The sequence below is a fragment of the Diabrotica undecimpunctata genome, chromosome 3 (genome assembly GCF_040954645.1).
Source record: "Diabrotica undecimpunctata isolate CICGRU chromosome 3, icDiaUnde3, whole genome shotgun sequence".
NCBI classification, from domain to species: Eukaryota; Metazoa; Arthropoda; class Insecta; order Coleoptera; family Chrysomelidae; genus Diabrotica; species Diabrotica undecimpunctata.
The window spans coordinates 146450434-146468547 of record NC_092805.1 but is presented as its reverse complement, the minus strand read 5'-3'; positions in this window follow the sequence as shown (position 1 = coordinate 146468547).

Sequence of the window (18114 nt, the reverse complement as noted above, 5' to 3'; positions counted from 1 at the left end):
CAGATCAGAATTTCAAATTAATGTTTGATAGACAATGGTTTGTATATTATTTTTCTTCGAAGGTAATGCTATGAATTCGACGTTATCTTTTACAAGATCGGATTTGCCTGTAGACTCAAAAGAAAGGAAAAACCTAAGTAAGTAAAACACGCTTGATTTCTTAAAATTTAAAAATAGGAAATTTTAAAGATAGGTAGAAAGAATGGATGTGTATGATTAGCTAGGAAGAAAGAGGGTAGAAGAATAGGACAGAGTCGGAGGTTTAATTTTTTAGAGAATCTAAACAAGCGCTGTTTTGTGTACCAGCCACACGTGTTTGGAGTATTGGACAGTTTTGCGGGAACATAATCCGAAGACTAAATCAGTGTCCGTCGGGAAACATCGCAGAGAGTAAATCAAAAAGATCAGTCAAAGCATTATATTTGTGCCATATACGTTTTTTAACCCATATCATAAAGTAATTGATTAAAAAAAAATGAATTTACAAATTAGATAATTGGCACATAATAAAATTTTGTTTGTTTTTTAAGAAAGTGAATTATAACAATTTGTTCTAACAAATGAATATATATATATATATATATATATATATATATATATATATATATATATATATATATATATATATATATATATAGTTTAATCAAATACTTAACTATTTCTTAAATGTTTCGGTTATTTTCAATAAGCACTTTATTTTATAAACATTACATTTTACAATTATGTTCCATGTTTACGAGTATATGAGTCAGATAACAATTTATTTGTAACGATAAGATTACCAAAGAGACTTGAAATACTATTATAAAAATAATACCTCAATTAACCATAGGAGCTTATCGTCTATGGTTCGCCTAGCTCAGTCTCTCAAGTGTGAATCCGTCTTGTCTTAAACTATGAATTAAACAATGAACATTTAGCTGGTAATAAATAAAACAATGATTTAACTAATCATATTTATTTAACATATAAAACAAAGCAAAAACCACCCTGCCTAAAGCTTTACAGTACATAAGTTTAAATTATACTTTTTATGGCATCGATGGGCTGCTTGCTTCTAAATAAATGTGGCCTCCCAATTATGTGATTAGGTCCTCCAGAGCATGTGGTTAGTTCCTTCAGAGCATGTGGGTAGGCCTTACATACAACTGCAGTTATTCTTCTGCTGCATATTATTATTATTTCAGGAATTATCCGATGAAATATCCAATTAACCCAATCAATTTTCCAATGAATTCTCCAAGAAATTCTTCAATAAATTCTTCAATAAATTCTCCAATAAACAAAACAGAATTCTGCAGACGAAAAAATCAATCTTATAATAATGTTTGCCTTTCCCTTTATAAATTCAGAAATAGGCAAAAAAGAATATTCCCACCACGTTTAGAAAAGGTGATTGACAGAAAGTGGGGAAACTAAAATGAAGTTTAGCAGAGAGGTTATAGAACGTATGCCTATGATGGAATTAGCTCTTCTGTCAAGATGGAACAGAATATTTACTAGCGGACAGAAAGAGAGAGGGCGAATATTTATTCTACCGGAAAGAAAGAGAGAGAAAAGAAAGAGAGAGGGCGAATATTTATTCTACGAGACAGAAATAGAGAGAGGGCGCCAACTACTTTTTTGAAGAAAAAATAGTAAAAAAGAAAATGAAGGTAAAGGAATTAACACATTAATAAAGAAATTAAAATAAAATAATTATTTAAATATAAATTAATAAACATGTGACGTTTATACCGTTACATCAATTGGATACAATTGGTTCTTGGTTAGATTAAAATAAACATAGATGCTGTAAAAACTATTAGAATAGTGCTAAGGATAAATTTCGATTTAATAATACTATGATGCATTTCGCTGACGAACTCAGCTACATCCATAATGGAAATTAATTCATCATTAGCGATGTTACGGAAACAATAATTGGGAAGATAAGGCGAAGCAGTGATTCTATTGCATAATTTATTAAAGGATTATGTGCCCTAAAATCTTGGAATTTGAGGATGTAACGAAAATTAGTATTAGTTCTATAAAATATTCTAATGTTAATTGCCATTCCAAAAAAAAAGCTGAAAAACTTTTATACAGATTTTGGAAAAATCTAAAACATATATGAGTATTGCTGATAACAAATCTTTGAAGTCGCTCATTTTGCTTTTTTTTAACAATCAAAAAAAGTGAAAAAAATTTTTGTCTATAAAACGTTTTTTATATATTTTTAAGAAAAATGGTTTAAATAAAAGTTGTAGATCCCAAAAAGTTCTTTAATTTGCGGGTTAAACTAACCGAGATAATTGCACAATCTCCTTATTTTTACAGTAAATTATAAATGTTACCAATGGCGTGGCCACAGCGGATTCCGCGGGTGCCGTGAAACCCACACTAATTTTCGAATATCGCAAAAATTGGGATCGTTCACTTCTAGAAACAACTAATCTGTAAACATTTTGAGTAATAATAAATAAACAAGATATTAAACTAAAAACTAAAACTTTTGTTTGTAAATAAATTAAAAATTATTTAAAAATACTTTTAATACGGGCTACCACCGTTGGTAATATGAGGTCGTCCTCTTTTCCTCCTTCCTATGGGGCTTCAATCGAATATTCTCTTTATCCATCTGTGGGCGCTAGTTCTTTTTACATGTCCATACCACTTTCGTCTTCTTTGTTCTATATATGTTAGTGTGTCTGTTTCTATTGATGTTCTTTGCTTTATTTCGTCATTACTTCTCCTATCCATTTTTGTTACTCTGCAGCATCTTCACAGGCATTTAATCTCTATTGCTACTGTCTTACTGCTGTTTTTCTTGTTTATAATCCAATTTTCAGCCATGTCATAATACTTCGCACTAATGTTTTATAAATCTGTGTTTTTGTCTTTATATTTAGGTGGCTATCCCACCATACTGAGTTAAGTTGTCGGATTGCTGTTCTTGTTTGTCCTAATCTTTGCTTAATTTCTTCCTGTGTTTTTGCCTTTTTCGTGATTAAAACCCCCAAGTATTTAAATTTATCCTTTCCTTTGATTGTTACGTTGTCGTCAATCTGTAGATCTTCTATGTATTTTTCACCTGTAGATAGGTACTCTGTTTTCGCAAGGTTAATATCTAGGCCAACCTTGGTACATTCTTCTTGTAGTTTTTTCATCATGTAACTGAGGTCTTCTTGATCTTGTGTAATCACTACTTGATCGTCTGCAAAGCTTAACGTATATAGGTATTCGTTTCGTACCGGTACTCCCATGCCTTCGCATTTTCTTTTCCATGTATTAAGGGCTTTCTCTAAGTATATTTTAAATAGGGTTGGAAATGTGGAACAACCCTGCAGAACCCCTTTTGTTGTGGTGAAGTCTCCTATGATTCTTGTTCCCATTTTAATGGACACTTTATTTTCTTTATACAGAGCTTTTGTAGCTTCTATGAGTTCCGTCTGTATTTCTAAATTGTACATCGCCTCACATAGTTCTGACGTTGGCACAAAGTCATACGCCTTTCTCAGGTCCACAAATGCCAAATAACTATCTTTATTTTTTGCTTCTTTACCAACAGTTGTTCTAGTGTGTATATGTGGTCTATGCATGATCTTCCTGCCGTGAAGCCTGCCTGATCCTCCCCGATTTTGTCTTTTATCGCATTATAATGGAAGAATGGAGAACGAGCAAACTAATTCTACTATTCAAAAAGGAGACAAAAAACAGCCAGAAAACTATAGAGGTATAAACTTGTTAAATACTACGCTAAAACTTACAACTAAAATTTTACAAGTGATAATAAATCAGAGGATAAGTTTAGCAGATGAACAACAGGATATTTGAAGTGGAAGATCGTGTACAGATGCAATATTTGTTATAAAGCAAATTAGTGAGAAATCACTAGAGTATAATATATTAACATTTCTGTGATTGATTGACCTAAAGAAAGCGTTTGACAGAGTAAGACTCAAAGATGTAATCCATCTTTTGTATAATAGAGAAGTTCCCCTAAATATTATAAAACCTATCAAAAACATCTACCAAAACAACAAAATGGAAGTCAGATTAGATGGACAACTTACAGAACATATAGAAATAGGTAGCGGAATAAGGATTGGGCCCCATACCCTTTAATTTGATCATGGATGAAATCATCAAAAGCATTAACAAGGGAAGACAATACACAATAGGAAACAAGGAAATAAAAATACTTAGTTACGCAAACAACGCAATATTGATAGCCCATGATGAAGGTAGTCTGCAAAGACTGGTCCGCAAATTTAACATAAGAGCAAAAAAAATTAATATGACAATCTCATCTCAAAAAACTAAAACAGTAGTAGTCAGCAAAGAACCAACCAGATGTAAAATAGAAATTGATGGCATCAGTATTGAACAACTAATGGAAATAAAAGACCTGGGAATAACACTGTCTAGCTATGGAGACCAGGACAAAGAAGTAAGAGATCAAGTACAAAAGCAAATAGACTGGCAAGATGTCTTAATAACACTATATGGCGAAACACACACATTAACACTAAAATGAAGTCAAGAATTTATAAAGCCAGTGTAAGACCAATAATGACATACGCCTCAGATAGAAGACCCGAAACAGCCATAACGAAAAGCCTACTGGAAACGGCAGAGATGAGGGTACTGAGAAGAATTACAGAAAATACGCTGAGAGATCGAAAGAGAAGTGAAGACATTAGAAGAAAATGTTACGTACAGTGTATAAATGAAAACACAAAATAGAAAAAAAGAATAGAATAACCACATAAGCAGAATGAAGGAGACCCGTGTCATCAAAATACCAAGAGATAAGTCACCAATCGGCAGAAGAAGTATGGACGACCGCGCAGAAGATAAAGTGACAACTTTTCATAGAGGTATTAATCTATCAATAAACAAGCAGAATTGCTTATAAAGAGGAAGAAGAGGAAGAAGACCATGCCTTGACCTTCGCCTTAGTTTCAGTTTTAGTTAGTATATCTAGCCCTGTTTCTTCAAACTCCATATTTAGTTCTTTTTCTTTGCCTTGTATACTTTGAATATTTCAGGTTCGCAACTTCTATAATTCTTTTCTATTCTCCTTGTTTTTTTCTTATTTTTTGCACTTCCCTTTCCTGTCCATTATAATGTATTGTACTTTTTTCCTTATTTATTACCATGTTCATTACCTTGTATTCCAATCTATCATTTACTCTTAGTATTTTGTTATTTCTAGTTTTTCTTCGTTCCTGTTGTATTTCCATTCTTCCTTTCCTACAGTAAATAAGACCCTCATTAGTCAAAAAATATTTACTAACAACGTTTGGACTATGAATAAATTGGAAAAATAAAAACAAGCAAAATTAAATGTGAAATAAAGGAAGACTGAAGGTATTTTTATTTATAAGAGATGAACTTGAAATTAATAATTAGTTTTTAGAATAATAAGTAATATATTTAGGTTTAGAACGATCTTTCTATGATACATACACAAAGCTAACAGCTTTATCTTGAAAGTTATACTATATGGGATATCCAAACCGTCGCGTCGCGTCGAGTCAACTCCAGAGAATTCATTATACCTCTCGGCTTTAAAAAAAACGTACCATCAGGTTTACAAATTACGCCATCGACATTTTTTACTTCCGTTTTCGTTCGAGAGAAGCTTGAATCTGCTAGGGGCCGTTTTATCTATGCACAAATTTATCTTGATCCCTTTAATGTAAAACGTAAATAAGGATTATATATACCTAATTTTGCATATACAGTGAGTATTAAACAGAATCTTTTTAAGTGTACTTCACGGTTATTTAGTTAATAGATAAGACGTTGAAGCTTTTGTAGAAAATATTTACTGTTTCTTCTACACATGTCAAGATCATCATTGGAGTTTTTCGACGATCATTGTCGAAATAAAACTAAGAAACATATTTTATTTAGAGATAACCTATCTACAAAGAATAATAACTCAAGTGTGCTAATATTGGAATAAATTTAGGATATATCAGAAACCTAGTCAAAACAAAATGTAGGTAAGCATTGAAGAACTGGTTTGGGAGATACATCACTTAAAATCGCAAAACACTAAACATAATTTGTTTCATTCTTTTTCACTTTCTTGTCAACTGTTTCATGATTGGCACCTATTATTTCTTCTTGTCGATTTTGTCGCTCCCATTTTCTGTTACTTTAATTTACTTAGCTTAGCTCTTTATTATTCTCTTATTTCATAAGTAATTTCTTCCTAACATTAAACTTAATTCCTTTGAAATGGTATAATATAATATTTTTTGTAATAGTGTATTCTTCTTCTTCTTTTTATGTAGACATGACTCTGTCTGTTTTTCAATGTGCTTCCCCAGTTAGTTGTAGTTCCATCGTTTTCGTGATCTTTCTACTGATCGTATTCCCATTGGGGAACCGTCTTTTGCCATATATTAATACTCTATTTGTTGTCATTCGGCTTATCTGATCGTTCCATTGTAATATTTTTTTTTTATAATTAAAATAGCAAACAATTTTTAATCCCTTTAACCCTGTTTCTGAGACGCCCATGGCCGTATTTGCAAATATATACGCGGGTGGTCTTGTTTACCATTAGAAAATTTTATTGGAACCTACCGACTTTCCGAACTACGGAATTCTTAGCGTACAGAAGGTCCTACTTATCAAAAGATGCCGCCGAATTAGTATACTTTATGGTAGGGCTTGGATTAATCTTTTTCGGTACCAGGCGGTTTCTTTTTGATATATTTAGTAAACATCCTCGTAAAGCACTTTATAGTATTTTTCTGAGAGAATGTAATTCAGAAGGTTTGATCTCTTCTCACGTTTCTTCCCGTTACTTCCGATGTTCGTTAGAACCTTTTTATCTTCCTAGAAATGGATACAGTCTGGCTTGTCGTTTTTAAGTGATGGTTATCCGACCTTTTTTTTGGGAAGCTTATGAAATTTTGAGAGGAAGAATATCACTTCTGGCAGGGTAGCCTTCGAGAAAAAACGCTTGCTTTTCTTACCGTTCTTTGTGATTTTTTTCTTTAAGTGTGTATACACTTAAATATTTGAGTGTCTCAATCTAATACCATATTAGATTAAATATGGTTATAAAGTACCATTACTTTAATTAACTTCAGTTCTTGATACTAGTAAAGTATAATAAAGTTCAGTAAAGTAGTGCAGCAGTCATCTAGATTTCATTGTAAGTTATTGTAATCATATTACCTTCAATTATCTGGACAAATAATATGGTATGTAATCATATTACCCAATCCTGGACGAATCAGCGTCAAAGTATTTCTTAACCTGTAGTTAAGGTTAACTACCCATTTAGCATTTCAATTAAAAGAACATTTAATATTTTAATACGAACTTTCAATCAGCTATTAAGAACTCCTCACTAATAATTATTACTAACATTTAATTCTCAGTAAAAACAGTTAATCTTTAAACAACAATGTGAGACAGATAATTAACTTAAAACAAATTAACTTACAATTCTTGTAACCTTTTTGTATTCTTTTGAAATTAACTTTAATTAACTTTGTTTCATTTGCTATTCATTTTTTCATTTACTGTACCCGTTATCTCGAGATAAGCCCATAAACAGTGAAGAGAGATTTCTATCAGCTTAAGTTGAATTTTTTTAAATATTATCAGGCTCTCTTCGCTGATAATTTAAATTGTGCATGATTTTATTATATTATATTTGTAAAGGTATTTCTTATTCATAATATTGTTTATTTCTGTATGTATACCACCATTTAATAATTGATGGTGCAAATTTTTTTACTTGTGTTTACATTCAGATTTAAAATCATCAGATATATCCAAATTTATTCGTGTTATTGAATATAGTGTTTTGCTTTATCAATGAATTGTATTTCTCGACTCCTAATAAGTTTCCTGATAAAATAATACCTCTGAATATTTTCTTATTGCATTAAATTAGTATTATACCTTCGACCAGAAGAAAGATCAGGCTGATTAAGTTTCGTAGGTAAGTAGGTGAACGGAGTCCACCTAATATATTTATTATTTGTTTATGTGGTGTGTCGACCAAATATATTTAATAATAATTAACTGTTGATATGTTTCCTTATAAAAATATCGGGAAAAAAACGAAAGGCAGAATTTACAAAACAATCATTAGACCAATAATGACAAACGCGGCAGCAACAAGACCTGACACAGAGAGGACAAAAAGGATGCTAGAAACAGCAGAGATGAAAACACTTAGAAAACTTGATGGTAACATACTATGGGACAGAGCTAGAAGTACAAATATAAGACGTAGATGCAAGGTGGGGAACATCAAGAACTGGGTAAGGAATAGAAGAGTAGAATGGAACGATCATATAAGCCCAATGACAACAAATAGAGTAGTAGAGACGGCAAGAGGTTCCTCAATATGAAGACGATCAGTAGGAAGAACACGAAAACGGTGGAAGGACAACTTACTGGAGGCACATTGAAAAACAGACAGAGTCATATCTATATAAAAACAAGAAGAAGAAGAAGAAGAAGAAGAAGAAGGAAATGAGTTTTTTCGGTGGTGGTTCAGCATAGTATCGAAGGCCCGTTCTACTTTGTGTACCATTTGTGTATATATTAGAGAGTATGAGAACCATAATGCTATAAACTACACCCGGAGTAGGCAATAAAAAAGATTGGCGATGGCGACTGTTGTCAGCTGGGCATGTAATCACTATCTATTTAGAGACCGAATCTGCAGTATCAGTATATACATTTGGGGAGCACGGTAAAAAGCCACAACTTATGCTCAAGATCGTTTCTAAGTCAAGGATTATTAGTTTCTTAAAACAAGCTACTGGAAGTGTGATTTCTAGTCAAACTATCAGAAGACGGTTGCATGCATGTTATTTGAAAACAAGGAAACGCGCTACATATCTAAGTCAATGGAGCTTCCAAAACTGAAGACATTGCCTCTTTTCTGACGAATCAAGATTCTGTTTATATGCGTTTAACGGCAGAATATTGGTCTGGAGAGAAAGAGGACAACGATTAACCGAAAATTTAATGGGTTCAACCACTCTTTACGAAGGCAGATTAATTTGTGTGTGAGGGAGCATATGTTATAATGGACGCATTGACTTTATAATAGTGCAACTTGTTGGTGCTATAGGTTACAGAATAACGCGCGAGAATTGTCAACAAGTGGCTAAGTTATCATGGAATTGAAATTACAAGAATGGATTGGCCATTGTGTCTCCGGACATAAATTGCATCTAACACATTTAGAAGAAAATGTCCAGCCAAGTTAAACTTTACAACAATTAGGTAATGAATTGCAAATCATTTTGAGAAATAATACCTTAAAATTTTATTAATAATTTAATAATGACATTCCCAGACAGAGTAAGAGCATTGAGAAGAGCGAGAGGCGCCCCTGCGATATAATAAATTGTTTATAATTTACATTATTGATTTTATTAACTCATGATTGACAAGTTTGTGTTTAACATTTGACTTTTATTTATTTCGAACTTTGACACACGTAATATAAATAGTTTTGATATCCACTTCCATTGTTAAACAGTGTATATATATATATATATATATATATATATACATATATATATATACATATATATATATATATATATATATATATATATATATATATATATATGTATATATATATATATATATATATATATACGCTATAAGCCTATTTCTAATTTTGCAGAAATAATTTCTAGAACGGCGTGTCAGCTTGTAGTGATACAGACATTTTCTTTGATGTGCGTAATTTCAGACAGGAAAGTCAATTCATTTATTTGAAAACAGACACAAGTATTTATTTACAAAGCCAAAATTACAAAAAGGACCCTGCTCTACCACAAATATGTCTTATTAAAGTAAATACTTTGTGTAAGGTATTTGATGAAGTACAGGAACACATTTAAAGAGGATATACTATGAAAATTTGGTTAGAATAATTATTCGAAATATTTTGGCAAACCAAACATAGTCAAGATTTACTAAAGTAAGTTTTGCTGTAAAGTCATAACTAGATGCAAAAATATAAGAACTGATCAACAAAGATATCGTTGAATCCTGCATTTATTAATGTTCATTTATATTAAAAAATCGTATATTAAATCATACTTTAAAAACAGAGACTTCAAAATTTCCCAGATATGCAATCATATTAATTTATCATTATAAATTTATAAATATTAATTTATCAGCAACGTACAATAACGACTGAAGACAAGGAGTAATATATAAATTAATGCGAGCGATTACATACAGAAAGATCACTTATCATTAATGCTATGCTATGCAACAGAAGCTTCCAAGTCATCATGGGCGATAAGACTAGTACTCAAATGAAACTGAACAACGGCCTCCCACAAGAATCGGTTATGCTTTAAACCACATCAAATAAGTTTGGATATGCAGCAAACTGGGCGCTTGCCACAAGCCATAAAGAATTAGAGACTATTAACAAACGACCTAGTTTCCCTCGGAAGATATTTACTCCACTGCAGATAGATAGATAGATTAGATAGATAGATAGATAGATAGATAGATAGATAGATAGATAGATAGATAGATAGATAGATAGATAGATAGATAGATAGATAGATAGATAGATAGATAGATAGATAGATAGATAGATAGATAGTTTATTTGACTGTAAGTTACAACAAGCTTTATAGCAAGTCAGAAGTAAAATTATTAATATTAAACATTAAAAAAATGGAAAACCAAACTCAATTGCAACCAAACGCCGCCAAGATAAAAATATCGTGCTTTAATTTAAACAGAAGACTGACCAAATAACAATTAAAAATCTACTTTAAAGACAAAGTCTTTAACTACACTAAACGCCCAAAATATCTAAGTGTGTCACTCGATAGAACGCTAAGCTTTAAAGAAAATCTTACAAAGACGACTGTAAAACTTAGAACACGAAATATTATTTTACAAAAGTTATGGGGTCAACAGCGTCTACACTACTGCGTCTACGTCTACTAAATAAACAGTACTGAGACTCGTGTATCCCGAAGTGTATGCTGTGTACATTACACCTGTGTGGCCCAACAGCCCTCAGACCAAACGTGTTGTCTCCCAACTAAACCAGACCATATGTATTATATCCGGCACAATAAAGATCACACCAACATATTGGCTACCGGCACTAAGCCACATAGCCCCCTCACACGCCCGCTAAGAAACTGCTCTTGACAGGGAGTATATCAAAATTAATTCCCATCCCGTATCCTCTCCCACGGTGGTTTCACCTTCAGAGATATAAGTAGGCTTCTTTCAGGAAACAACCTTCCAGATTCTGCAATAAGTCTAATTAAAAGGAACTTCAAGATGGGGCGAGAAGATTGGAAGAAGAGCGCATCGCCTACCACTTGAAATAGTCCATAAGTGACAAGCACGCCACAAAAAATCCTGCTGTCAGAAGTGTTCGTTGCAACCAGCGCTCTAATTTCCACGCCAATCCTCACGCTAACTCCCACGTCAACCTCCACCGAAACTATATCACCATCGACGGTAGAAATAAACCGACCTCTGTTCCCAGTAGCAGTAATGCATTAGTTAGTGATCGGTATAGTAGTATCTGGAGGCCCGGGAGACTGAGACCTCGAAAACTCTGAAGAAGACATCAAAGAGGATGTCAAAAGCTCGGCGTAATGATAATTAACGCGGTTCAACCCGGAAGACTGTTGAGTTTAATATTAATTATTGTAATAGTATTAATCTATATATATATATATATATATATATATATATATATATATATATATATATATATATATAAATATAAATATATATATATATTATTTGTATATATATATATATATAAATAAATATATATATATACATATATGTATATAAGGTTTTTTTAATGAATAAAGTAAATCTCAATGTCGTCAACATTCCAAACCTCAAAAGTCTTTAAATGTAAAGACGACAGAAGTCGTCACGTAAAGAACACGGCAATATTCGAATGATGAAATTATAATTTCATTACAATCCCCTTTCCCGAGGAGAAAAGATTTATGTTTAATTTTTTATTATTTCCGTCGAAAAGTTTTAGCGACGAAGTGCTACTTCTGCTTGGCTACCGATTGAGGAGTAATTCTAAGTCCACCTGGGGCTTTTTTTATTCCTAAGCGTCCGTTGTCTAGTGGAACGCTGTGTCAGTTTGACACGATCTGAAATAACTTTAAGACAACCTGTCTTTCTCTACTTCAAAGATCAATGCCTACCCAGACAGAAAGCGTTCTCTCCGAGCTGTTAGCTGACTTTCGTGAGGTGATTATAAGTTCATTGCCAGACTTTTCTTTAGCTCGCCAAAAGATGGACCAACATTTAACAACACCAGTTCCTATACCTCTTGTTGGTTTAAATAATGTCGTAGCCAACAAGGCTTCGTGTTTACTCACACAGTAAAAGGCGTTTGGAATCGTCTTTAAAGCGAAGTCCTCTTAATCGAAAAAAACGTTTACTTAGATAATATTAAACGCAGAAATAGTTGAAAAGGCACTCGGTCAACAAGGTGTACCTGGGGTCAAGATGAAGACTGACTTGCTCCCGATCGTAAAATGCGCTGCCTTTTTATGCATTTCTTGTGTGCATCTCAGCAGCGATCTTCCGTCGGAAGGCCAATAACAACGCAGTTGATAAAACCGTTTGTTATTGGCCGGCCAAAATGACAATCTTTGCTCTGATTGGCCGCTCTGGCGACACATCTTTATTACTTTGATTATCCAATGATTTGAACCAACAGTTTAATTCAAGGTGGTGGCGTGTTCCTTTTCATAGATGGTACATTTATGCTTTTGCTGTCTGTCCAATGTTTGTTTGTTTATAATTTGTTTTTCTTCAACATTTCGCATTTCCGAATTATAGCATAAAAATAAGGCTAGACCTTAATGAACGGTTTCCTAGGCAATGGATTGGATGAAGAGGTTTTATTGAATAGTCAACAAGATTCTGCGATTTAACTCACATAAACTTCTGCCTGTGGGGTTATTTAAAAAGCAAGATTTATTATAACATTTGTGCCCCATGTAACAAAATTTGACCTGTGTCAGTAACCTACGCTCTGGAAACACGAAAACTGCTATAATAACAAATTAATAATTTACATTTTTTATCTTAAACAGTCCGCTTTCGTGACGTATGTTATAGAATGTTATATACCTTTTTACTTGCTTATAAAGATAATAGAGGTGATTAATTACTTTCAGTCGTAGTTCTAATAATCCGTATAGTAACACCGGTGACTAAAGATACACGTTCCTGTACTTCTTGTAATGGAATTTTAACGCGCCCCAATTCAGCTGCTTCCTGCATAAATTTTAATACTGAGCTGATTATTTTACGACTCTACTCTGAAAACCCTATTTGATACTTTAGTTTAAAACTTTATGCTCTAAAATGTAAAAAATGTATAACGTAAAGGATATAACATCGCGTAAGTGGTAAAGTTAATAAGTGTATGTATACAAGAATTAAAATAAAATTTATTTAAAACCTTTTATAATAAAAGTATTAATAATAGTACAAGCAATAAAATTACACTTTTAAAATTTTTAAATTGTCTGTAAAAAACATACCATGTAAATAAAACCATTAATGAATCGGTAAAAGTCAAAATACTACTTTAAAAATACGACTTTGAACTTGACGATATACATGCCTTAAACGTCTTAACCTGTGCTTTTTCATTGTCGTCTTAATTGGTACCACCACTGGACTTCTCTTAATATACCTATTATTAATTTATTCTTTTTTGTGACTTCACTTATCTATCTAAGCAATCTCATTTCTGCCGCATGCATTTATTTGTCTTTTTTATTTGTAACTGACCAACATTCAGCTCCATACACTATAGCTACTCTTACTGCAGTTCTATAAAATTTTGCATGCAATTTTATTCGAATTTTTCTGACACAAAACACACTATTTGACTTTTTCCATTTCATCCATTTTCTTTTCTTTCGGTGCCATATTCCCCATTAGCTACTGGGTACAGTTATAAAGGCTACTGTTATAATCAATCAAATTTTAACATATTTAATATTTTAATATTTTCTTCTTCTTCTTCTACTTCTTGGAGATCTTTCGATCTGTTTAATTCTGAAGCTGGTTAATTTCCTGGGAGGTAGATTGCCAACTATCCCTCCATCTTTTAGTGTATAACTTCCGGGAGGTCTTGAACCGGGCAGGTTATTTTCTAGGGCAATTTTTGCAAGTCTATTCTCATCCATTCATCTTACATGATTGTACCACATCCTCTTATGCTGCCTTCCCCATCTTACAATATCTTGAATTTTGCACTGCTCTCTGACGTTTGTATTTCTCACCCTGTCTCTTCTTGTTTTGTCCACTATTGTTTTTAGGGTTTTCATTTCGGCAACATTTCGGTTTTCTATGCCATATGTCAAGATCGATCTTATGCAAGTATTGTAGATTCTAATTTTACTATCTGTGCGCATATACGGATTTGACCAGACTATCTCTAATGCTGTTGCTTTATTGATATGAGCTCTTAGGTCCTTTACTTTACTCAACCACTAACTTACATCTGAGCTGATCTTTTGCTTTTGTAATGCGTTTAGTTTTGTTGGTAGAAATGGTCATATTTAGTTGACGGCTTATTTGAAAGAACTGAAAGAGCTGTCTCTAAAGATCATCTTCTGATTCGGCAATAATTGCTGCATCATCTGCGTAACACACCATACCAATTCTTTTGTTGCCCATTCTGTATCCGAGATTGAAAGATGTTACTTTGTTTATAATTTTTCCCATGAGTAGGTTAAACAAGAAGGGGCTTAAACTGTCGCCTTGTCTAATTCCTCCCGGTGTTGGAATATTTTCAGTGAATTGGTCTCCTGCTCTACCTTTGGTTACATTGTTGATATTTAGGTTATGGACTATTTTTGTTATGTTGGTCGGTGTTTTATTTTCTATTATTATATTTAAAATGTCTCCCAAGCGAACCCTGTCAAACGCCTTCGTCAGATCAATGAGGCAAATATATGCTGACATGCCGAACTCTATAGCTTTTTCTTTTATTTGTTTTATTATGAATACTGCATCTGTTATAGACCGCCCTCTTGTAAAACCCTATTGTTCTTCAGCATTAGTGATTTGCCTCCCCAATTTGTCCTTAATAATACTCGTGAAAAGTTTCATCGTTGTATTTAAGAGGGTTATTCCTCTGTAGACTTGTGGGCTAATATTTTAACATATTTAATTATACACAATGTTGGTTATAGTCACATTTAGATACATACCTCCAGTTAAAGTCAATATAAGCTTTGTTTAGGCTTTCGTTTTAATATGTCATTTTAATCAGTTGCTATTAACAAGTCCTCATAGACACTTCGTCTAAGGGCTAGCAACCCCAGTGGAATCACTCTACCTTATCATGTAGCTAATTTCATTTATAACTTCCTTATAACATCCTAGTTTTTTAATATCAAAGATGTAATTTAAAGTTAATTGAACTCGATGTAATAAGTTTTTACTCATGTATTTGTGGGTTTAAAACACGTAAATCCAGTAAGTATTAAACCACAATTTTGTTATAAGCTTTGTCAAAATTTTAACTTTCACGTTTGCTTTAATTAAAGTGGTAATACTTATTTTAGGATAGCACTGACGATGGAACAGTTATTCGGAAAACGTTTTGTGATGTAGCCCGATAGCGTTTTTATATTAGTATACTTTTAATAAGGGAATTTTTTATTGGTAAATCATGGTATACACCCACCTACAGGAATCCAGTGGAAACTAATATATATTGAATCTCATTATTTTTGGATCAGACGGCATGGCAAATATGGAGAAACATTTCATAGTGCTGAATGTTTGCTGATGATATAGTGTTAGTAGAAAATACTGATTAGAGCAAAAGAATAAACATAGGAGACTATGAGAAAAGCTATTGAGGAAAAAGGATTATTAAAAAGGATAAAAGAAAATATTTGATTCTAGGGGTTAATTCTATAACTGGTGTTATAGACCAATGGGAAGATAGATGGAGATCTAAACAGTAGAATTAGGGCGGAATAGATGAAGGGAATGGTGTGTTACCGAAAGATGTCAATAAAACTGAATAGCAAATTCTATAAAATTGGATACGAATTAGGATCCAAAAATCTTAAGATGAATAAGTGGAGTGACAAAAAAAGATAAAATTTTAAAATGAGTATATTAAGGGAAGTGTAGAAGTGGCACCAATTGATACCAAAATGGAAGACATAGGTTAAGATGGTTCGGGTACGTTCAACGCCAAAAGGCTATTCATTTAACATAAAGAATCGCTGATTTTTTACTTAATTTGCTTAATTTCTTATAAGTGCTAAGAAGTTCCTGGAAGGAATAGGAAAGTAATACCAAAGAAGACCTGAAAGAAGCCTTAAAATAAAAATATAAATAAATTGCAATTAAAGAAGTCAGACCCACATAGCGATAAAGCTATTTCTATCTTTATCTCGCTATTTTTAAGTTTAAATAAAAGAAAGGCATTACCTATGGAATATAACATCGATGACTCATGACGTAATGAGTCTTGTTTATAAAGCAGTATGAATTTGACTGAGGGCCTGGGTTGTATTGGCTTTAAGAGCCGCTATGGTTTGTGACGTATTGGCCTAGATCCATGACTTAAGAAAACCTCATTTGAAAAAGTCTAGTGAGATGATCACGCCTTTAAATCACTAGTGGGGAATGTTTAATGTGACATGAGCTATGTGGCAAATAGCGCCGCCTTGTTGAAAAATTTGTGGTTCGTGTCCATATCATCCAATTCATGCAAAAAGAAGTTGGTAATCATCGACTTAAGCATTCGTCATTGACGGTGATGGTCCGGCCAACGCCATTCTCGGAAAAATATAGACCACTGAAGCAGCAAACTCAAAATCGTTACTAACCAGGAACTTTTTCCTGCTGCTTTGCAAATTCGAAAATTCTATTTGTTCATACATCCATTATACGGTCTTACAGGGCCTTATCGCTAAAAATGATTTAAAGATGAAAATTAAAGTCAGTATCCAACTACTCCAGAGCAGATTTATCGGAAATATGTCGTTGTCTAGGTACATTGACCTGTAGCTCCTGAGTCAATTTATTCTTTATGTTTCCATATAACTAAGATATACTATTACGTAAAACATTAGCCCTAAGACAAATTTTTACCACAGATTTTCATAATATGGAGTACTAAAGTGCTTGAAACTAGAATTAGAAGAAAATTTGCTAATAATAAAAACTTCTCAAATACAATTTTTTATACTTATACAATTAACTTAAAAACCAAAAACGATATTATTATTGTGAATCCTCTAAAAAGCAACTAGTAGATTTTAATATAACAATCGACTTTTTAACGCTCCGACGATGTGAAAATTATAACTAGAACAAAAATTGAAACAGCAGACGCATTAGAAGATTTAGCAAAAATATTGAAGCTTCAAATGGACTAAAACAAAACTAAAGTCGTAAAAACTACAGTTCATACAAAAGCAAGAAATTCCACTTCGTTTCAGAAAAGTTCGTTTCACGTTGGAAGTGTCCTTTAAGGACAAACGAGTCTCTTAACATTTCTAATAATAAAGACCATTCTAATAAATGTATATGTATTGTTGCTTCATATATATATATATATATATATATATATATATATATATATATACTATATATATATATATATATATATATATATATATATATATATATATACTGCGCGTCATTAAAAAGAGGCCACCTAGAATGTTATATGGAAAAATGTTGATGGAAATTTAAATACATTCGAAGTTATATTATGAAAATAGTTCTTATGGTTCAATTGTAGAAAGTAGGGAAAATGATACACCTTTACCATTTTATAGACTGCTCCTAACAGACGAGATACTTGATATTTTAGTGCAGGAAACAAATCGATATGCCGAACAAAAAATTATTGGTGCTATAAATCGTGAAAACGTAAAGACAAATTCATATCTCACTAACTGGAATTTTGATATGGATGGGTTTGAAAATAAAATGACGACTACGAGATTAGTGGAGCACTAATGTAATCCATCATTGCTCAATATACAAGACGACAAACATGTCGAGTTGTAGATTTGAGGCTCTTCTTGCTTGCTTCCATTT